The following is a 20786-nucleotide window of genomic DNA, read 5'->3' as shown; positions in this document are numbered from 1 at the left end:
TTGAGTCCTTTCTTGCATTTTCCCACAGCTCAGGGAAAGAGGGCATTTTCAGCCACTGGAAATTCACTTTCTTTGAGTAGAAAAAGGTCTGAAATCTAACAAACTTTTTTTATTCTTCTCATTTTTCTTTTTTTAACAGGGAACATGGGTTTGTACTAGCTTGCCAAGGAGCTTATCAAATTTAGGAATGCACTTTCTCACCTACTTCACGGTCAGTTCAGGATATCCCAGAACCATTTGCTGTTACTGATTATGCTGCTGTCCAGCATGTGTAGTTTGTCCATAACAGTGATGGGTTAATATCCTCACTGCAGTGGATGGCAGGAATCTGTCAGTGGATAGGGATGTGGGACAGGGTGGACTGGCTCTGCTTCTCACCTATTTTGTTAAAGCAGTACATCCTGATTGTAAATGCTGCTGTTTCTGAAGAAAAGAATCCTGAAAAACCACCACAAAGTAACAGGTTAAAGAAATGTTTTTGTGCATTATCATGTAGCACACTCTATTGTACAAAGTGTGACTGTAATTTTGTTGATGGTCTACACGTTAATATAATTCATTGAAGCTGTTGTCCTAAACTGAATCTGGAGTCTGTATTAGAGGCTCTTTTTGTACCCTTGTCATGGTTTGACACTGGCACAATGCCAGTGCCCCCATGAGGATACCCTCTCCCTGGTTTCTGCTGTGAGATGTGACCAGGAATAAGCAAAGCAGGCTCCTACTTAGGAAAGAAAACAAAACTTTATTAACTACACTACAACTATAGATAAAAGGAACACACACAGGGAAAATGAAAACCTTACAAATACATTTCCTCCTCCCCCCACCAAATTTCCAACACAATACATTTGTTCCTCAAATCACCAACTCTTAGTCCAGAACCACCCTTCAAACAATCAACCCTCAGTTCATCAAGAGGAGAGGAGTCCTTCTTGTACCATGGGCTTCCCCTGGAAACACAGCTGAAGCCTCGTGTGTTTCCGTGTCACTCGTGGCACCGCCCGGAGTACATCTGCCGTGGTGACTTCTTCCTTTTCATGTCCAGTGCTCTCACCACTGAACACGGACCAGAGCTGCTTCTAGGGTTGTCTTTTTAAGGATGCTCTGTCCCGATCCAAAAAAGGCACAGTCTCACCTTTGGGACACCTGTCCCCACAACCTCTCCTTTGGGACACCTGTCCCCCCCATATTTTTTCACCCCCTGGGGCCGAGGGGCACCAACACTGAACCCTCTTGGTTCTGTGGCCATTGCCTCCCCCTAGATGCAGTCTCTGTATCACAAGGAACATGGTTCTGTCCATGGCTGTACAAAAAGAGTCCAGCAAAAGCCACTCCATCATCTCTTCCCACTAGGATTCTTCTCTATTCTTCTACTATCTCTCACTCACCCAGACCTCTCTCACACTTGCACATTCCTTCCTCATCTTCCACTCTATCTTCTAGGAGAGGTCAATGTTCTAGAAAGTTCTCATTCTCCGAAAAGGGGTTAAAAGCTCCTACAAGTGGCCGGCTGAACCCCCCCCCCCTTCTTCTCCTTCCCAGCCGTGCTGCCAGCACAGCCCTATGTTTATCCAGTTTCAAGGTTACAGTCTCAGGCACAGGCTGTACTCTCTCTCTCTTGGGGGGGCTGCCCGATGCCTCCTGGTGTTTCTCCCACCCTTCCATCCTCGGGGCCCTCTTCACCTCCCCTCTGGGTCCAGGCCTCGGCCTACCTCACCCGGCCGCATGGCTCCCCTGCCCCGCCCAGCAGCAGCAGCTGGGCCGGGGGAGAGACCCGAACTCTTTCCTCACCGGAACCCAAAAGGACCCTGCCAGGGGAGAGTTCTGCTTTTAACCCCGTGTTCTCAGAGGCAGATCCGTGTCCTAATGGCCAGGTTAGATGCCAATATTAAAATCTGAATATCCATTGGCCCAAACACAGCATTCCAAAAAACACATTTCCTGTCAAACCACCACAATCCTGAAATCTACATCTTAAGGGAGCTATAAGAAGATTGACTCCCAAGAATAATAATTTTCTCTCTGTTTCAGGGAAAAGTTAGAATGTTTAATTTTACTTATGATAATTAGTATAATTTTATATAGGTTCAGGAGATAAGAGAGGAGGTGTGACATGGAACTTCTTTAATTTGCCTTTATTACCTATATCAGCTGTGAATCTGTTGGCCTTGATGCACAGTCAAAAAGGGAGAGATTTTTCTGTACTTGTAGATTTATGTTAAAAAGAACAAATTTAAAATAGGGATGGTAATGATGGAAGCTGAAAGAGTTATTTTGAGAAATGAGGTAGAATAAAGGAAGGCTTGTCATGTTCATTTATTCCCTGATTTTAGTGTTTGACTGAATGCAAAGCTGGAGGACCAAGTCTGAATATGAAAACAAAAGACATAAAAATGAAAACTGCCTGCTTTGTTAAATATTGCTAACTGGCATCTAGAAGTGATACTGGCATGTAGAAGTGATACATTGTGTTAAAGATATCACCCCTTAATTGTCAGTTATATAAACCCAAAGCTAGAAAAATGTTATAAACACTCACTCTAATGTATATTCATTTGCACAGAAATAAAAGCTTTTTACACGGTGCCTGGCACATACTGAATATTTAGTGTAACAGAATGGAAAGGATTTTACAAGTTAGTGCCTTTAAAATGAGGAGATCACAATACATTTCTGACATGGTATTCCAACTTGGACTCTTATTTTACAATTTAGTTAATTCTCAGTGCAGAAAATGTGGTCCCATGATAGAGAGATTTGAGAATCCTGCACCAAGTACTGCTCATCTTGGTCATTTTGCCTACGGCACTGAGCAAAATTTGTGTCTAGCTTTGACAGTAACAGCAATTACTTCTGTTTTAACAAGAATCATCTAATGCACGAAGGACCTAGTGCACAAGCCTTGTGAGGAGAGGCCGAGGAAACTGAAGTTGTTTAGCCTCAAGAAAAGGAGGCCTAGGAGGACCTTACCCCTCTCTACTTGAAAGGAAGTTGCAAACTGGTGGGAGCCAGTCTCCTCTCCCTGGTTGCAAGCAATAAAATGAGAGGAAATGGCCTCAGGTTGTGCCAGGGAAAGTTTAGATTGGATATGAGGAAAAATTCTTCAGCAAAAGGATGGTCAGGCATTGGTATAAGCTGCCCAGGGAAGTGGTTGGGTCACCAGCCCTGGGAGTGTTTAGGAGTCATGTAGATGTGGTGCTTAGGCACATGATTTAGGGGTGGCCTTGACAGTGCAGAGTTAATGGTTGACCTCGATGATGTCAGAGGTCTTTATAACCTGAGTGATTCTATCATACTGTGACATAAAGTAAGAGTTGAGACTGTTTATCTGTTCAAATACTACCCTGGGAATTCTCCTAACATAACCAAGAACCGCCTGAGAAAGTGTTACCTAGTGTTCCTTTTCCTTTTATGGTCCCAGCATGAGATACAAGAAGATAATTGTGGTACTTCACAGTCTTCTTTCTCTTTCACACCTGCCTGCCCTTCAATGTAAGTGGTAAAGCCAAGATCCAGGAACTTTGCACCCTCTAGTTTCTGATGCACACGTACTGTGCCATGTTCTTTTTCATGTGTCGTTTTTCCAAAGTAAAAAAAAAAAAAATTAGAGACATTCTGTCTGTTTTTCTATAAACTTCTTAAAGGGTGATTGTGGGTTTTAGCTTCTTTGACAAAACACAAGGGTATTTTTATACGTTCTTTTTTCAAGTCAGTTGGTGAAAAGAGCTTTCAGTTCTCAGGAGGGATAAAGCTCTAGAAAATGTTGATTTTTTTCCATCAAAAATATTTTTTGCTCATAAGCTATTCTTTCCTTATCTTGATGGAAAAAAAAAAAAGACCAGATTTCTAGATCAATAATGTTGAAAACAGCAGCAGCAGCAGCAATCATCCTCGATGCATGTTGTTTTCTGGTGCACTTTCATATCTGAGCATTTCCTCATGCTGTAAATATCAGCCTGACTTGCACTCAGGCTTCAACCTCACATCAAGCAACACCAGAAAAAAATAGGGGCTGTTTAAATGCAACAAGGCTTGGAAAAACCAATTTTTTAAAAGTGCCAGCATGTCAAAACATTGAAGGAAAATATTGAAGAGTACCAGCGAGCTTCCAGTTTGTCTCTTGCTGCATGTTTTTTCTGTTGAATAATCACATCTTCCAGTGCCTAAAGCAGTAGTTCTTTGTATGTAATGTGCGCTTCAGGGCATTAAAGAAAAAAAAAAAATTGAAATTATCTGGAGGAAACCCAATCACTTTATTTCAAAGACAAATTAGATTGATCTCTCTTACCATTCTCCATAGATTTCATAGACATGTTGCTTGTTGAAGTGGTATCAGGCATTTTATATATTATAGCAATTTGCATACGTTCATTAAGCTGCGCTTTGTAAAGCTCTCTGACAGGGGCATTTGATGAATCCTTCTGTGGACTGCATAGCTGCTTTATGTGGAGCAATCTGTTAAATCATGCCTTTGTCCTTCAGATTGTCAGAATCAGTAAGTGAAGCAGATGTTAATAACTGTGGGAGAGTTTGGGGTTTTTTGGTGTTTGCGGAATATGAGATAATATGTGAAGGGCATAATGTGTTTCTAAAAGCGACAGCTGGTGTTATTAAAGACAGAAAGTCTGCTACAAGTGAAAACTTTCTCTGGCATCTTGTAGCAACTCCAGGAGGTTTTTTGGAACAGTCAGGTGGGTGGTCAATTCTAAAATAAACCCTGCTAATATTATGCACAGCAAATTGTGTGCTTGTACTTAACACACAATTGTTCTTATATTTGGTTGCAAACATTCTGTCACAGAGTTATCTCAGCCATGCAATAATTCATAACATTTCTCTGTAAATATGTCATAAGAAATTCCCAGGTCAACAATCCTGTGAAATGTGTCTGTGAGAAATATAATTTCATGCATTCTCGAATTAGTAGGGTTTTGCACCTGGTCAGTTTGAAGGTTACCTTTATGACACAAGTTTTGCAGGACCTGACAGTTCAGTCCCTGGAATCTCTACTTATTGTCAAGGTCACTTTGCTGAAGATGTTTCAGCCAGGGAACAGCCTATATTTAGGTGGTTAACGTGCTACGTCCGATGGGTGGTAATTCCTGTCAAGATGTGGTGAGATGAGTGCTTATTGTCAACTGCAGAGGCCTCGCAAGTGAAGGTAAAATGAGCAGTCATAAATTGGGTAAGAAATGAAAGGAATAAATGAGAGGCAAAACGTAGCTTAGGGGGTGCCTCAGGAGAGGCCAGCAGAGGTGGAGGTGCTGATCTCATCTCCCTGGGGACCAGTAACAGGACTCAAGGACGTGGAATGAAGTTGCAGGGAAGTTCAGACTGGGCATTATGAAAAGGTGCTTCACTGGGTGTGTAGTCAGTCACTGGAGCAGGCTCCCCAAGGAAATAGTCATGGCATCAAGCTTGTCAGAATCCAAGGAGTGTCTGGACAATGCTCACAGTCATTTGGCCTAGTTTTAGGTAGTCCTGCAAGGAGCAGAGAGCTGGACTCAGTGATTCTTGGGTGTCTTCCATCTGGAGATTTTCTGTGATTCTATGTGGAAAAAGTTGTTGCAAGGCTAACTGATTAGGAAGTAGAAAAAAGCAAGGACGTTACTGTAGAAAATAAAGGGTAAACTTTGACCGCCTTCTGCTCTTGCAGATTTTTATTGGCATTATCTAATAAGTAGCTCCCGCTCATTTTAGAGGAGGTATTTTGCTGAGATTCACTTTAATGACATTCTCTTTGTGATTATGCATTATTGTGGAAATCTCTTTTGGGGAATTGAGTAGGAGGTGCAAAGGGTGGAGATGTAGTGATGTTACTCGTGCTTGTGTGATTGAATCTGAGCTTCTGAGCCTGGCTTGTCTGCAGCTGACATCAACAGCAGGAATGGCTACACAGTGCATAGAATAAATAATCCTAGAATTGTCATGCTTGCAGTGATTGCCTGAAAATATGTAGAGAAGACCAGTGAGGGATTTCTGTTGTTCTTGCACATGAAAGTAGGCAGCAGCTACAAATCAGCGAATTGTTGCTTTTGTAAGAAGAATTGGCAGAATCTTTCATGCTGTTGCTGGATAAAAATTTCTACTGCTTCTGTTCCTCAGAGCGAGTCTTATCTTTCTGTCTGATTATCTTGCAAAAAATGAGCAGTGAAATAATTATCCATGCTGATATTTACATTTCATCTCTCTGCTTGAAAATTACCAGCTCACAGAAGGGAACAGAGGGAGTCCAGGACTCCTTGGGTGGGCTGATCCTTTGGAGAAGCAAATGTCTGCTCTTCAGCTGGGACACATAGGTGCTCCCAGCCGGTGACCATTGATGCATAGTGGGCGTAGACAATTCTATAGCTGATTCTCTTTGCCTTCACTGGGAATCATGTGGTAGGTACCAGTAGCACAGCTGCTGTGCAAAGCTCAGGAAAAACTCTGTGGAAAGAAAAGAGACAAACTTCTTTTAATACGGGCTCTTAATTATCTTTAAGAGCTGTGCCTGTGTGGAAGTCCTGTGTGAAATGGTGTTTCTTGTTGCAGAATGCAAAGTTGCCAATAGTGCCACCAAAATACTCAATAGAGCATGTACTAATGATGGTGATTATGCAGAACAGAGATCAGACCAAGAGTATTTGAATGCATGAACTTTCTTCCCATTTTTCCTTTTCTTTTTCTTTTCTCCTTTGTGTCTTTCCTTAGTCTACTGAGCCTGTTTCTTTCTACTGCTGCATCTTCTTCCTTTTTGCTTTGTTAAGCACATCAGTTTTAATAAATGCATTATGCTCAGGGTCACTGTGTGAGAATCACCAGGAAAATTTACAGAGACTCTGGGACTAATTGTGATTAGGTGTTATATGTATCCTTACAAGGATGTACATCCATAATTTCACACCTGTAACAGAAATGCCATGTTCAGCATTTCTGAACATTAAAGAAATAATGCACTTAAGGATACCCTTGATTTTTCATGTGGTTTCCCTATTCATGTCACTGTTCTGCTGCAAGCTAAAGGCAAAATACTCCTTAAATGCACATAAGGATGCTTGTGGTTTCCTAAATCATTTATATTTTCTGATATGCCACTGGCATTTTTTCACATTCAATATGTTGTGTTTGTTTTTTCATTGCAAGTGATTGTAGCAAAATTACTATTTGAAAATTTTGGGATTTTTTTAATGTTTTCTACTAATTTTGAACTCATGTGTAGAAATTGCTTAAGAATCTTTACAATATTGCATACCTTAAATGTAATGTGCTATAAATTACCATACCATCATTGTTATCACCCACAACATGTCTCAGGTGATGCACAGCTTCAGAAGGACTGGCTTATGGGCTCATTTCTAAGTAGTAATTTTGCACAATATATTTTTTTTTTTTCATTTAATATACTTAAGCCATATACTTTTAATGACTTTAAAAATATATAATCTTTTTTATCAGATCTTGGATTCTGAACTTGAAGCAGTTCTTCAAGATTATATGCTTCTTGAAACTGGGAAAGTATCTGCAATAAATAGGTATGTGTAATGGATACATTAATGCTTTGTGTTGGATGGTTTGGACTGTGTGAGTTTTGTTGACAGTTTAATTCTGAGCTTCTTACAGCTCTTGATAAATCTCAGTTGCTGTGAACAGGACACTGTGATGGATCTTTGCAGGCTGAATTTTCAATAACACATGGTTATTGTAGGACAGAAATTTGGAAGGGTATGATGTTCACAGTTGCTCAGAGATTAATGTTTAGCCAAACCCACAAACTTCAGAGTGAACAAAAAGGTGAGTCTCAACAAGCAAGTAAGAAGTTTTACAGCTGTGTTGCCTTTGGGGCTTTTTTGCAACTGTTGAAGGTCATAAAGGTGTGAATGTAACTAAAGATGGGAAGGAAATGACCATAAAGGTTGAAAACTTGGGTACATTGAAGTTCCTGGAAATTTTCTTCTTAGGTGTTTCAGTGATGCTCACATGTTACTTCAATCATTTACAGAAAATATTCAGGCAATTTCAGAAATACATTCTTGCATATAACAAAGCAATTTCCAGGTGATTTCTTTTTTAAAAGTCAGATCACACTTTATGGTTCTTGAAGCTCTACTGAACTCCTAGCAATGGAGAAAGTTAAATGAGAGAAGATTTAGAAGTTCTTATTCTTTTGAAAGAGTTCATAGACCTAGGCAATTCTTTTGAGATTCATTTCAGTTTGAAGCAGTGAAAGGTTTCTTGAATACTGGATGTAACAGCTGGACTTACCTTGATCTGTGTGAGAAACTTTGAAGAGATTTAAAAATGAGGAGAGGTTAAATGCTTATGCATGAAATTCACAAAAATGGATTTTTGCACTAACTTGCTTATTCTGTAAGAATTTAAATGCAAAATATCTTCATAGCATGCTTCACCTGTAGGCCCCAAGATATTTAGCAAAAGCTGGAGAAGAACGGTGGTCTCCAATTTATGCATGGGGTCAGGTACCTGCCTGGATCACCTAATGTCCTACTGCTAGAGCTTCTGGATTTTCAGACCTGTGTCCAGGCCTGTCAGAGGATCCCATGGGATGTCTAATTATCCTTTCAGAGTGTGTGCAAAAGATCAATGTTTCCGATGTTTGTTTTCCTGATATTTCTCATATCTATTGGTGTGCCCTTACTGCTCCCTTTTGTGATACATTTCTTCACTCTCATTTCTTCCGCTTTGTTTTCTACTTTGCTTTCTTGTTTTGCTTTTCTATGTTTTCTCCTCTTTTTAATTCATTTGCAGTCTCTGGAGGTATTAGCTGTAGTGAGACCTTACACAAGGAGGAGTTTCAGTGAAAAAAATCATAGCGGAATGAGCTTCCCTTTTACTGCCTCTCTAGAAAGCCTGCTGTAAAAGGCAACTTGCTGTCATTCCTGTAAATTTTCTTTTGCAGCCAGCTCTGCTGGGTGTCCCCTTTGTGCCCTGTGAACATCTGTGTTGCAGCTTACGTCTGAACCCAACTGGAGAACAAATGTGTGAACCTGCTTCTTATTTTGAGCAGGAAGCTGCTGCTATTAGTAAGGCATGTGGCCCTGCTTCACCTGTGACTTCTTCATCCCCAGCTGGGAGAGAACCAGCTGTCTGGATTCTCCCCTCCCGCCAGCCATGCCCTTGTCCCTAGGGTAGCAAGTTTACCTGCTTTCCTCTAGACACTGTCCAGTGCCTGTCATTTTGCAGCATTCATTTTCTCCCTGAATTTTCCCCGAGGTGTCATGCAGGAAGGAAGAAAGCAGTGAGCACTGCAGGACTTTGTGACATAGCTTATTTTCTGCTGCTCCTGAAAACTTCTCCTTGCATGCACACAGTCATGCAGGTACCACCCTTCTGCATAAGCAAGAAATCCTTAATCCTTGAAGTATTCAGGCTCCAGGGATGCTGGAGCAGAAGAGAAAGTTTCATTTGCTAGGTTGTGCATAGGGGTTCCAGGAAACATCGACAATGTTTCTGTGCCAATTTTGGACACAGCACAAGACAGCTTGCTGAGCATAAATTAGGAACTTAACTTCAAACAGACTTACTTTAGCCAACTTTTTACTTTAAAAGGGGAAAAAAAAAGAGGTGAAGAAAAGGAAGCAGCAGTGCTGCCCAGTTTGCAAAGGTGCTATCCCACTTGGGTGTGCTCAGGAGTGCTTGAAGTGTATAGGTGGTGAACTGCAGTCTCTGTAGCATATGCGTGTCTCCAAGGGAAAAAGGAAATCTGTTGTGTCAAGTTGGCTTCAGCTTATGCTCCAAGGGCTGTTGTGACAAGCCTGGAAGGTGTAGGAACTTTTGTGAAGGATCAGGTGTGATAGCAGAGAGCGACTATAACACTTGGGGGGAGGAAGCCAGAGTACTTGAGGTCAGGCTAAGTTGGCAGCCATCAGCAGGCAAGGGAACACAGCTGATGTAGCAAGAGCATGCACCAATTCAACAGCTTCCCTTAGATATTTGGGTTGGAGCAACTCAAAATTAGCAAATTCCTGGCTGACATCGCTGAAAAGGCTACTGGACAACTTTGTTTTCCTTGTCATTAAATGAGCTCCCTTGTGGTAGAAGGGTATGTGAGTTTCAGAGTTTTTCAAGCCAGGTTAGAAAAAGTCAGCCCCTTTCTTTCCAAAACTATCCATCAAGGCAGTCCCAATGCACCCCTGACGTCTCTGGGTGTGTGAATCTTGTGCAGGCAATGGTCTCCCCTGTTCATTTTGTGAATGCATTTGTTATGGAAGGAAGGGCTGGTCTGGCTGATTGTATGGCTGTAAGTGCTGAATAGCAAAAATTTTTAAACAAAAAAATCTGGTCCTCTTTAAACATTGGCGGACAGATATCAGTCTTCCATCTGTGGCAGCCTGTGCCAAACAGCAGAAGAACTGCAAAGTTAGTGTTCTGAAACCTCAGAGGAATAACTGGCACGCTCCAACTTTTTTTTTTTTTTAATTTTTTTAAACTTCACACAAATGAAACGTTAAACACAGAAAGTAAAGTTAAATGTGACAAGCAGGCAGAAAGTGGGGAGTTCAGCCAGAAGGGCTGTGCATGGAACAAAGCCCTGGCTCAGGGCATGGAGCCCCTCAGCCCTGCTGCATGGGCGTTGCTGTCGAGTGACAGCAGGCAGTGGCCACCCATTGTGGAGGCTGTCCTTTGGCTGTCCCCTGCTCTAGGGGCCAGGGAGGTGGCTGGGAGTCTTGAAGGACTATATGGCTCACAAGACCCTTCCAGAGGTGCAGAGTGACTTATACCATGTTGAGATGTGACACGTGGAAGGGAGACACTGAATACGTACTCTATACCAACTAAGCAAATTAGTTTTCTTTAAAAAAAAAAAGAAGGCATTCTGATCAAAGAACTTTCAGATACCAACTGTCAGGAAATAGTCTGAATTCTACATGGAGCTTTCTTTAAAAACACAAATATTTTACCTCTTTGGAAACACTTTCAAACTGACTTTTTGCTTAGTAGTGTTACCAGGAAAAAGTAATGCATGCATCTTCTATTCTGTAACCAGTAGGGCAGTAGTACTTCTGTCTTATCCAACCATGATTTGATAGAAAAGTTTCTCTGGACAGACTGCTGGCTTATGTTCAGCTGGCTGTCAACCAGCACCCCCAGGTCCTTTTACACCAGGCAGTTTTCCAAACCATTTTTTCCAAAGCCTGTAGCATGGGGCTATTGTGACACAAGAGCAGGACCCAGGACTTGGCCTTGTTGAACCTCATACAATTGTTCTTGGCCCATCAATCCAGCCTGTCCAGATCCCTCTGCAGAGCCTTCCTGCCCTCCAGCGGATCACCATTCCCACCCAACTTAGTGTCCTCTGCAAGGAGACTGAGGGTGTACTTGATCCCCTTATCCAGACCATTGATAATGATATTAAGCAGAACTGTTTAATCAATTAGACTGAGATATTTGGTCTGTTCTTGTTCTTACTTGAGACTGCATCCAAAAAGGACTGTTTTCAGTGAGCTTGAATCAGTCTCATGGAGCAGCTGGGAAATAAAGCAGGACTGTGCATCAGCCATTATGAACTGGGCAGTAGCAATTTGCTTTGGTTAGAGAAAGTGTCAGCTTTTAGCAGTTTCCTGTTAATATTTAATTTGCTTCCCCATCTAGGTACGCTGTGTTTTTAGTAATATGCACCTCTGCTGTGTTGTCCCTTTTATCAATCAAAGTTATTTTGCTTTTCTGACTTGGCATGGTGTTGCATCTCTTTGTCTCCTTTGGCAGAGCTAGGAAAATGTGTGTTTATGATAGGTGATTACAAGGACACCACTTTGGTACCTGGGAGCAACTTCTCCTGATTCACTGGAGTGGTGGTGGCCGAGTCCTGCTGCTGAACATGCCATATGCTACCCAGTAACACATGGTGTTAATAATTGGGGATGTCAGTAATGGGTGACACAATTGTCAGACTTAAAAAATAAAGCACTAATAAGGAGCTTTGAAATAGTCTTGTTTAAGATTGGCTTCTGTTTGTAACATCATGAATTCTGAACAGGAGTTTAATTCCAAGTGCAAGAAAAAGAAGGAAATGAAGGCATTTCTGCTTAAATGGATTAATGAGTTTGAGTATGGAAGAAAGCAGCATTCCCCTATGGGAGTGTGCTTTGTCCATGTTACTTGCTCACCTAGCTGTCTGTCACCTGCATGGATCATTTCAGTAGACCTCCCAAACCTCCCCTGCAAAGTCACTGCCTGTCACTACATCCTCTGCATGCATGGGGTGTAGATGGTAAACGTCCAAGTGGGATTTTTAGCTCGAACACTCAAGAAAGCAATGCCAACAATAAAGAAAATTGATACAAGCTTGAGGAAAATGTTTCCAAATTGGAGAGGCAGGTGCACACTTGTGTGGTGCTTTCTGTGTAGATACTAATGATGCCTCCTGTGCATCCCAATGTGTATCCCTATTCACTGTGCAAGAGTTGGATCTGGAATCCTACCCACATAGAAAGTGTATGGTAGCCAAATGTAGCTGCACATGAACAAAGTGTCCTTATTTTGTCAAGATAAAATACCCAGCATAGAGTATCATAAATTGATCCCTGGAGGACAGACCTAGAATATAAACTGTAGTACTTTGAATATATGTGTGTTATAATCGCATTGAACGCTGTGCAGCAATTTGTATTGTATTGCAGCTGGCAAAGCATTTTACCTCCTAATAACTAACTACTATAAATAATGTTGATATTTTCCCCATATTTATAATTACATTAATTGCTTTGTGTATTAATAACAGTTAAGTGTCAGAGCCCAAGCTGTAGCTGCCAGTAATCCACAGGCAACTTGTTTGCATATTCAAACTACAAAATGATGAGTAATTGGCCTTTTTGCTAGTGCATATCACATCACAAATTTTACACAGAAAAGGCCCCTGTTACCTAAATATTGTCATGTTCAATATAAAATCTAGTGCTAATAGAATGTCTTCCAGAAATTAAGAGAAACCCTCTAAATAGATCAGAAGACATCCAATGAAAAGTAAAAGAATGGTTTACTTTAGCTAGAAATTGTGACTTACTTCCAAATGAAGCTAAGTTTTGAAAAAAGATGTTTCCTGCTGTTGAAAGTAGCATTTTTCAGAGCCAAAGCTGGAACATCCATATGCAGTGCAATGTTTTTGTTTTGTAACTTGAGATAATTGGGCTAACGGAGTGTCACAAAGAAGCATTTGAGGATTGACTAAATTTTTCAAACAGAAGCTATTTTTTGGGAAAGTTTCCAGAGAAATAATTGTTCTGCTTTGCTATCTTGCGGACTTAGGCATTTTTATTCTTAGAGACAGAGCAAATAGAGATTTCAGCTAAATCTTGCTAAAACTTCAGTTGAACAAAGTAACTTCTTCAGCTTCTAGGAAGTTTTTTTTTTGAGTTTTTGTTTGTTTGCTTGTTTGTTTTCTTCACTTCTGTTTTCTTTGTAGTTATGGTGTTTTATTTGTGTTGAAATCCTTGTTGGAGGCCAGCATTTAATACAGTTGATGGTTTTGAAATTTTGCAAACCACTAGCATTTGTGAGGGCAACAGAGTGAAGAGTCAGTTCCAACTTAATATTGCAGATGTACACTGAATTATCCAGGGAAGAGCAAAGGTTGATTAAATTCACAAAATAAGGTGATTCATAGTTTTCTAAATATGTCACTCAGCCTAAAATTAACTCAATTATTTACCAGTCACACACATGCTAATGAATCCTGACAATCTCAATTGACCTGCTCTGATCAACTTGCTGTCACCTAATATTATTTCCTCTGTATTTTCACTGAAAAGAGCGATTGTAGCATTTTTCACATGCAAAACAAAAAAATGCTTGAGGTTTATATTATTTTTTTAATACTTGCAATTCCAGGGCACTAGTAAATTAATTACATTTAATTAGAGGCACTTCTTTTTTGTGAAAGTGTTTCCTAAAGTTTAATCCCGCAGAGATTTTACATGTGATACTGATGAATGTGGCTGCTTCTAAGGCAGCATCAATGATACAATTTGAGAAATAAGGTTGAGCTTATCTTTTCATGCAAAATGTGACAAAATTATAGAACTTTAAGACTAATATGGTAAATGAGATTTATTATTATTGCTAAAATTAGAATCACCTTGGAATGTCATTTTTAGCTGTGTTGCCAGTAGCTATAAGAAATTTGTAAGTTAGCCAAAATAATACATGAGTTTATCTATTTTCCTACTAAATACTGAAATATACAATTTAAATAAAAATGCGTATTTGTACTTGAGTTATGGGCCAATCTCCAAAAGGCTGCCCTGGATTATGAAATGGTATCTCTCCTTCCCTTTCCAAGGTTTTTGCCTCAAAGCTTTACAGAATCCTGGATGAAAATCAACATTGATCCATAAAATAGACATCACTGTAGCATCCACATGGGTAGGGCACAGCAGCTGAAAAGATTTCTGGCCTGAGGTTATTTCTGTCAGGAAAATGGAGATAGATAAAGATATAGATATATAATATTTAAAGCTGCTGGGCAATGGTAGGCTATTTGCAGACAGTTGCGTGTTCAGCCTCTTTTGCTAGAATGGTTAAGTGGCTAATTAAGTGGACAAGTCAGGTCTCAGCATACCCTCAGGGAGAAGACTGCTGTGTCTCAGCCTCCTGTGAAAGTTCTGGGAGAGATGGGTTTGAAGCTGCAGCAATCTCATTGTGAGTTGTGATGCTGGCTGTGAGGTGGGGCTGCTAGGGACCCATTTTACAGGATTTTGCTCAGTGGCTGCCAACCACAGAGAAACATAAAAAGTTAAAAAAACCCTAAAAATTTCTGAAAAGTTAAACTAAAGCATCATATTTAATTGAATTTCTTTCTGGGTAGTTCCAAATGGTTAATGAATTTGTTTAGAAAGCTGTGTGCTTGATGATTTTGGGTTTTTTTTCTTACATATTTTCCATGATTTTCATACTTGATTCATTCTGTGACATCAGCTATGGTGACCAAACAGTTGTTTCCGTGGTGACAAATTGCAGTGTTACAAGCATGCTTATATGAATCAGGTAAGAAAAACAGATCAACTGTAAATGGAGAAAATTTGCTTGCAAAAATGAACCAGAAATATTTGGTGAAAGTTTTCTGGAGAATGGCTTGGAAATCTAAAAATGATTTTAACATAGGTGAGTCTTTATTTCATCCAAAAATTCCAGCATGGCTGGTTTTCTAGTGAAGCAGAAAGGGATCTGTCCACATCTGGTGACAGCAGCCACATGGAGAATGCTTAAAGTAGATAAGTAACTTCATAAGAAGTGTGAATTAATTTAACTGCAATAAAAAAAGTACATAGCTTCTTGCTCGTCCTCTAAAGTATGACAGCCAGCATCACAGCTCATTGTGATTAAGGTCTATCTTGCTAATAAATTGCACCTTAAAAGGTTCTTGAATGCTTCTGTTATGTCACAGATACAGCTCTGATTCCACAGGGGTGTAAGCCAGGAGCTCACTCACTGAAAATGATGGAGCTGCATCAGGCTTCTGTAAATACAGGGAAAGGTGACTTGTGGTCTCTCTATGTACAAGGGAATCTACATCCAAATTTAGGACACCCCAAATTATATGTTATGTGGTGTACTGTATTGTCATGGATTAAAATATATTTTGGGCTACATGGTAGTAATGCCAAAAAGACCCTGGATATATCCAGTGACAATATGAATTAATTCCATTCCCATCATGACAACTCTCAGTGGGAATATTGTGCCTTGCCTGGGCTCAGACGTTATTTCCAATAAGTATGGAAATAATGGCTCACAGTGCTGCAAAGTGTTAGGAGATCTCCAGGGAAATCTCATCAGATTATGTGATAGGTTTGAAATTAATTCGTGTCCCAACTGTATTTACACAATGTACAGTTGTCTCTCTGATGGCTTGTAAGGAAAGGTAAATGCAACCGTCCTAAATCAGTGCAGGGACTTGCTGCAATATGCTTTCTTCGTAGACTATAGGTATTTTTCTGAGTTGTACAGAAAGTCCAGACAACTCAGAAAATGGTTATGTAACATTCTTACACTGCAGACTTATTGTTGTCTTGTTTGTCACCTCATTGTGCCACATTATCATCTTTCTTGCATTTCTCCTTGCCTCCAGTTCAGTAGACGTGAATTTTCACATTGTCCTTTCGAAAATCTGAAAGGGAAAGAACTGTTGAGAAATTCTTGCTTCTGCTGTGGGTATCACCCAGTTATAGATTCATCCATCGAAATATATGTACACCTGTCATTCCTAGGCTGATCTTTGGTGAAGGCTTCTTTATGGCACTGTTCTGGCCTCTTTGCAGGCTGGTTTGGGATTGTGCCAGGCTTTGCCTGGTCAGGTGTGCAGAACTGTGTCATGTTAGGCCAAAGGAGCAAGGTATTATCATCCATGGAAGAATGTACATAGCTTCACCATATTTATAAGCAGTGAATGTCTCAAGAAGCATATGACAAATTTGCAAGCCCATCCATCAGTTGAGTTTGTTGGATTGAGCCTCATCTGGGAGCCATAAGCTAAAAGCTCAAATATGAATCCTTGTAAGATTTGAAGTGTGCAGAAAATATGTTGTGTAGTCAAGAAGTCTTTAAAGGACTAGGAGAGGAGTGGTCTTCTTCAAAGATCTGCTTCTACTCTCAAGTTTGAATAGAGGGCTGAGTGTTTTTGGAGGTCCAGGGCAAAAGGGAGGTTAACATCATGTGCAATGTGCAAGGGCTGCGAGCCTGGACTAGATCTTTACTTTTTTTAAAACTCCATGGCTTTTGACATTGCTTTTGAGAACATGGAAATAAAATGGACATAATACTGTGCATACTGCAGCTTCTCTCTCCTCTCACTGATTTAACTTTGTTTATATCTGGCTTCCACATTTAGCTTCAAGTCTTTCCCTCCTTCCTTTCCACTGTAAAAAGGTATTTTCTGCTCCAAAATGTATTTTCTTTGTTCCTTTGTAGAGTCTTTGGTTTTCTCAAAGATTCAGTGACACAGAGAAGAACCTCTAGGATCCTTTCTGTTGACTTTTCTTCCTTGCCTTTTCTTCTTTTCTTCTTTGACTGTCTACAGACAATCTTCTAGTTCTTTTTTCCTTATTTTGTGCTTGCATTCACTCTTAAGACAACTTGATTCTCCTCTTATTTCCAATAGCCATCAGCTGGGCAGGCAAAGGGTTGATCAGACAACCTACTTTCTTTCTCTGCAGATTGGTTACATTGATGGAAACATTTGGTACAATGGTTTTGGCTTGCTATAAACTCTAATTCTACTTAAAACTTCTTTTCCCACTCCATTTTGATACAATCAGTGCATCAGCAGTCACATCTGGCACTGGAGTCTCAATGCAATAGATACCTGGCTGCCTTTCATTAATCATATAGAGGAGAAAACAATAGCAAATCAAAATAATAACTTATTTCCTCTACTACTAATTCTTCCAGATACCAGTTGTCTTTATCACTTATAAAACACATCTGACTACATATTAGAATCTCCTCCATTTTACCTGATAGGTACCAATGCAACCTCCTTTGTTTCTATTTATTATTCATGGTAGCTATATTTTCTATTTAATTAGGAATTGTATTTTTCCCTTACAAGCATTTGAGGAGGAGAAGGGACTGTAAAGTTCTTTGTTCTTCTTTAACTTGCTGATCCAAAGTAGTTGGGACGGCACATGCACCATCCCAAGAGCCATTCACTAAATTCCGATCAATCAGTCACTGAGATGACCAAAAGTGAAACAGATTGCTGATATGCCTGCTGCTGACAGCACAAACACAAGATAGCAATGTTGCAGCAAGAGGGTCTATGGAATCATTATGACTGGTACTGATGTGTGAGATGGAAAGAAATCAGGGTGTTTCAATGTTGGGTTTGTAAGTGGCAGTCTAGAGAAAAACAGTAGTTTTCAATTGGATAGTTTGGGCCTTTTTAAACTGTATATGTCAAGAAATAATTTGAGTACCTTTCTTAGTGCTTTCTGAAGCATTGAAAATACGAACCTGAACACTGTATGGTGCTTTAAAATTGTGTTTAGCATAGAGGTATTTATCTATTTGTCATGCAGAAGGAAAATTAATAATCTTCTTTGTGCACCAAAACTTTTATACTGAATGTTTTCTGAAATTTCATTATATAGAAGCCCTATGGAAGCTGTGCTGTCCAAAACATTTTTCTTTTAATGTACTGTAATGTGTGCTTGTTCAAACAAAGAAATGCTTATCTGTTGAAAAGATAGCAGTGATAAATTACTTCAGCTTTCATGCTTACCTACTGTTTTCCATTTGGCATTAAATTCCTAGTTGAATCCCAGAGGCAGATACATCTGAATTCAAAAAGTTACCTTCATGCCTTTTTTTTTACCAGCCCCTGTGTCCTGATGATAAAAAATGGAAATTTAGTCACCTAAACCATCCTTCTTGTATAGTTTAAATCTCACTAGATATGAAAAGGATTGCAATTTTTACAATTTCCTCTGAACTATATTAATTTTCAGAGGCTTTACTGGACCTCTACCTTCACTGTCACAACAACAGCACTTTAGATATCAACAGTTTAAATATCAATTTAATCCAAATAGCATGCAAATTGAGCTTCCTATACTTACCCTATCTCATTATGGAAAATGCTGCATATGCTCTGTTAATCCTTTTGAAAAATTATTGACTCCTGAATAACTTTCTTTTACTACTATAAATCATATCTCCATGGTATTTTTTTTTCCTGTCATTGACTTTTAAGTTCAAGGGTCTGTTTTAGTTTCATCAGAAAACAAATTTCACTCTATGCTTAACATGAAATATTCTGGGCTCGTGTTTTCCATTTTAATGGAAGTTCATCACTCTCTCCTGCCTTCTTCTCACTGAATAAGTGATACTTATGCAATGCACAAGTGGAGCATACAAAAACAGAAGAGTAACAAAACAGTTCAAGAAGCTAAAAGGTAACATGACGTAAGTTAGCTGTATTAGCATATCTGAATATGTAAGAAACGGTAATTGTGAACTCTTGCCTCATTTGCCAATCCTTACCATGCATCAGTTGGTAGAATAATTGTTATTTCCAAAATACCAACATTGGCTTTTAAGCAGGAGATGCTGTCTGTCCTAGCTGACTCTTTAGATGTTTATCTTAATCTGCATTTTCGCTGATCCATGTAGCTTGCCCTCTGAAGGAGTGTAGGCATCTGCTTGCAAAAGAGGTGAAGTTTCTCACACTGCTTAAGGAGGAGAATTTCCTGCCCTGTGATGAACAAACATGCGCTTGACCAAACTCTTAACATCAACGTGTGACTGTTTCTATCTGATGATACATGTACTAAAATAGAATAGTTTGGTGGGAAAGCACCTACAAAAGTTGAACTGAAAAGTTGGTACTGGGCTACAAAAACCAAGATATGGAACATCTCCTTTTGTAAGGTAAAATTCTGCTAGGCTCAATAAACTACTCATTATTAGAATTATTATTAACATCACTACTATTATTATTTTTGGACTCCAGCTGGGTCCTCTGCATTCCTAAAAGGATTATTTTTAGTGTAAAATCCTACCAGGAAAGGTGCACTTTTAAATAATGAAAGTCAAGGACATTTAGTATCTTGCAGAGCTGGCTCTACAGCAAAGGCAATATTACTGTTACTTCGGGGCCATCAAAATTCAAGCCCTTCACATGTGGAAGTGCTGTCTGAAAAAATGATTTTGAAAATGCTGCTTCACATTAAAAGTAGCTGGAAAAAATTGTCCCCAGGATGGTATTATCTGTATGTAGCCAGTAGTTTAACAAGGAGCTCTTACAGACATATTCCTGCTCTTTTGAAACAAAAACTTTTCTGGAGTACATTAGCCTGCAGAGGAGAAGAAACAGGGAAGCTATTAATATGTTTTCCCATTTAACCACAAATGCTCCTAACTCTCACTGAGAATATAGATAGTTCTCTTTTGGCAAGCAAATGCCTGTTAAGGGCACTTTGCTGGATGCATTTGTGCTATTCTGTAATCTTGGTAGTCTGCACAAATGGGCACAATCCCCAGAAAAATGACAGCAGGTGTAGATTAATTAAATACAAGAACCACTCTGGCTTTTTTGGTAGAAGGGGAGAGCATGCAGCTCACCTCCTGCTAATGGCATGGTTGACTTTCTTTGTAAATTATTCCAGCCCTGCAGTCCTTTGCTTTGGTGAGGGCAGGATTTTGGTGGTGGGAGTCATAATTAGTGTGATTTGGCCAGGGACCCTCTAAATTAGCAGAGCCAGAGTGCTGCAATTATTTCTTCCCAAAGGAAATATATATGTTTGTATATATGTATTTTGATTTTGTTGATAGTATTTAGACTGGGTAATTTGAAATGTGAGCGAAGCAGGTAAGATGTATTTTGTGGAGTCTGAGATCATCCTTCTTGTGGAAAATCTTTCTGAAATTATTGCATGGTGAGTAGAATTCAATCCATGCTATGAATTAAAGAGGCTGCTGTTTAAAAATATTTTGATGAAGTACAGACACCGTCACATGTGCATGGTATGGTCGATTTCTTTATACTTGGAAAGTAATCCAAGCCTGTTAAAGACAAGTAAATAACCTCAATTTTTTTTCTCTTCCCCTTCCCCCCTCTCTCTTTTTCTTTCCTCTGTATTGCCTGTATTGTAAAAATGCAAAAGTCTTTGGTGTCCCTTCATGCATAGCACTACTCAATGTGAAAGTTTTGTGATGATGAAATCATCAAGAGAAAGCAAGAAACCAATTAAGCTGTATTGTTATTACCATAATTAAAAAAAGTTAACCTTTCGAGACCAGAGTTTCAGTGGCCTGATGATGTATCACAGCAGTGAAGCAAGTGCTTCTTT

General features: G+C 39.6%; 1 protein-coding gene across 6 annotated transcripts in view; it reads left to right on the top strand.

Moving 5' to 3' along the window:
• Positions 1 to 20786, top strand: part of ENOX1 (ecto-NOX disulfide-thiol exchanger 1) — a 358181-nt gene that overhangs the window by 66766 nt on the left and 270629 nt on the right. For all 6 annotated transcript variants that reach the window (XM_077173669.1, XM_077173673.1, XM_077173668.1 and 3 more), the window contains exon 2: positions 7438 to 7514. The gene's annotated coding sequence lies outside the window, so the exon portion shown is untranslated. The remainder of the gene's footprint in view (positions 1 to 7437; positions 7515 to 20786) is intronic.

This window comes from Agelaius phoeniceus, chromosome 2, assembly GCF_051311805.1.
Source record: "Agelaius phoeniceus isolate bAgePho1 chromosome 2, bAgePho1.hap1, whole genome shotgun sequence".
NCBI lineage: Eukaryota > Metazoa > Chordata > Aves > Passeriformes > Icteridae > Agelaius > Agelaius phoeniceus.
Note: the sequence above shows the minus strand (reverse complement) of the source record. Positions and strands in the feature narration are given on the sequence as shown.